This window comes from Marmota monax, unplaced genomic scaffold (genome assembly GCF_021218885.2).
Source record: "Marmota monax isolate L192 unplaced genomic scaffold, Marmota_monax_Labrador192_F-V1.1 WCK01_AAM20220418_F8-fsc00254, whole genome shotgun sequence".
In the NCBI taxonomy this organism is placed as follows: Eukaryota; Metazoa; Chordata; class Mammalia; order Rodentia; family Sciuridae; genus Marmota; species Marmota monax.
Genome location: NW_026694584.1, coordinates 2,024,454 through 2,027,508, shown reverse-complemented (window position 1 = coordinate 2,027,508; position 3,055 = coordinate 2,024,454). Strand labels below are relative to the sequence as shown.

The following is a 3,055-nucleotide window of genomic DNA, read 5'->3' as shown; positions in this document are numbered from 1 at the left end:
AACAGAAACAGACATAGGACAACCACAAGTAGGTGCATACACATGCCCACATGCACATCTCCTGCTCCCAAAGTCTAGCCTGGGCCCTTGGGCTTTGGTGGCCCTCTGAAGCGGGAGCTTATCCTGAAGAAGGTTAGTTGTCAAGCAGTCAGAAATTTGAGTGCAGCTTACTGTCATAGGCATGTGGGGGAATAGAGGACCCTCAGCAACTTCTGGGGAGCCATTTAAATTTAAAACAATCCTTTATAAGGACTGGGGGTGTAGCTCAGTGGTACAGCACTTCCTAGCATACCCAAGGCCCTGTGTTCTATTCCTAGCATTGCAAGAGGTTAAAAATTCTAACATTTTTGATCCCTCAGTTCATAAGTATGATGATTGGGTGTTCACCCTATTGTGTGAGATGTGCCTCCCTCTAAACCTTGTTATGACATCAGCACATTAATCATTTACTCACATGCTAGGCAAGCACTTTATCTCTGAGCCACAAACCCAGCCCCATCTACAACTATTTGAAAAAAATTCTAGGGGCTATTTTTTATATTTATTTTTTAGTTATAACAGTAGAGTGTTCGCCTCAAACATGTGAGACCCTGGGTTCGATCCTCAGCACCACATAAAAAAATAAACAAGTGAAATAAAGGTGTCGTGTCCAACTACAACTAAAAAATAAATTTAAAAAAATTTTAACATTTTAATTTACTCTATGTCCATAAAGAGAACATCAGATTCTATCACCAAACCTTGGTTATTTCCTTTTTTCAAAAGGAAATTAAGGGCTGGGGTTATGGCTCATTGGTAGAGGACTTGCCTGGCATGAGTGAGGCCCTGGGCTTGATCCTCAGCACTGTATATAAATAAATAAAATAAAGGTCCATTGACAACTAAAAAGTAATTAGAAAATAAAAGGACTTAAAAATTAGTACACTGTGTAGTTTTCTTGTGTTGCTCTTTAATCTTGAGTGAATGTATTTTAAATAGAGAATGCAGGTTCTAAGTAGCACAGATTCTGCTCTGAATGTGCTCCTTTCTCACCCTTACCTTTGTTGCATCTACAATAGTGAAAGAAAATATACACCATTATTAGGAAAAAATGAGAATGTTACTTTTAAATTTACCTGAACTGAAATATTTATTCCCCTGGAACCATATCTGCACATTTTTAGTATTACTTTGAAAACTAGAATTCAGGAAAGATGATTACTTTGAATGTACACTCTGACCTGTGAGGGTCAGTGAAGGGTATTCCTCCAGCCACCTTACTTCAGATGGGAAAGGGGTGGAGCTCCCCTGGCCCTGCTGACTTCCTGGAGCAAAGCTGGCTCTCTAGGGTACCATGAATGCTCCTGATTAACTTGCTTTGCTTCTTCAAAGTGTTTTCAAGACTATCAAACACTGAGTAGCTGTTTTAAAGGTTGGAAGCAATGGGCTGGGGCTGTAACGCAGTGGCAGAGCACTTGTCTAGTACATGTGAGTGCTGGGAGCCATTAGCCAAGTAAGTAGGTATGACAATTTCCTTGCCAGCGTACCCCATGTTGCAGTGACATTGAATGTACGTGACCTTGCTCAAGGACCAAGGCAGATTAGGGTGTTCCCGGTTTTAAGATAATCGTGTTTAGGGCGTTCCCAGTTTAGGTTCCAGGTTTAAGGTTTAAGATTATTCCTGCTGGGAATAGGGCGTATCCTGCTGCCTGAGTTCCCCTTGAGTTCTCACGGGATTCAGACAGTATATTTTGGAGATAGAAGCCCAGTGGAGGTGGATTTTGGGCAGAGAACGTGAATTTGGGCAGAGAACATGGATTTCCCCAGAACCTGATTGTAGACGGCTGGTGTGAGTTCGGGAATAAAGAGTTGCTGTTTGAATCTACAAGTTGTGTGGTGGCTCGTGATTGTGTGCCCAGCCAGACTGCGGCATTTGTGCCCAGCCAGACTGCAGCATTTGGTGGCCCGTACGGGGAACTTCTAAAGCTTCTAAAGCTTGGAGGTAAGTGAAATTGCTCGCCCCTGAGGGAAGGCGAGAGAATGGGTGATCAATTCAAAAAACAATGTGTTATTGTTTTGATTTATTTTGTTTTTATTTCAAGTTGCCTGTTCCTAGAACTTTCTCAGGCAAACTGGAAAAAATGGTTGACTAAAGGTTTGAAGTTTGTGGGCCCTGAGGAAGAGAAAATTGATACAACGATTTTTTATTCCGTTTTTGTTTCATTCAGTTTCGGCTTTGTTTTGTGCTATCTTATTGGGTTGCGTTATCTTTATAGTAGATTAGAAATTAGTAAAAAACAAACCGAAAAGATGTTAAGTAAATTGTTAGAGGTTCAGACCATGGAGAAAGACATTTTAGATCAAACAAAAGAGAAGGTCTCTCGAGCTAGTCAGACAGAGGAAGAAAATTTAAAGGAAAAGGGGTTGTTAGGAAAAAGACCACAACAGGAGGCTGTTACTAACTCCGTTTTATCACAAGAGGGTGTAATTCAACCAACAGCCCCACCGATGGAGACAGCTGAGTGGCCCTCAAACCCCATAGTTGATAAATGGGATCCTGAGACAGGACCTCAAAGATTAGCATGCCCTGTACTTGAACAGGCAGGAGGGCAGTGAATTCACCGTGCTTTAGATTTTAAAACAGTGAAGCAGTTAAAGGAGGCTGTAACAACCTATGGCCCCCAAGCTCCCTTCACGGTAAGCATGGTCAAGTCCATTACTAACTTGGACATGACGCCAGCAGATTGGGCTAGCATGTGTAAATCTGTACTAAATGGAGGACAATATTTGTTATGGAAGGTTGCCAATGGGGAATTTTGCGTGGAGACAGCTAGGCGAAATGCAGCAGCCGGTTACCCTCAGAGAAATCTAGATATGTTGTTAGGAAAAGGACCTTATGAGGGTCAACGGCAACAAATTGAATATGATCCTGCTATATATGCACAAATTGCTGCAGACGCAGTTAGGGCATGGGAGACTTTACAAGGACATGGAGATTTACAAGGTCAGCTATCTAAGGTAATACAGAGAGCTAATGAACCTTACGCTGACTTTGTAGATAGGCTAATTCAAACGG

General features: G+C 41.9%; 1 non-coding gene across 1 annotated transcript; it reads left to right on the top strand.

The window, feature by feature from the left end:
- Positions 1-350: 350 nt before the first annotated feature.
- LOC124077203 (small nucleolar RNA U13) lies at positions 351-451 on the top strand. Its single transcript, XR_006846570.1, has one exon. It is a non-coding gene; the product is annotated as a small nucleolar RNA U13 (small nucleolar RNA).
- Positions 452-3,055: the final 2,604 nt, after the last annotated feature.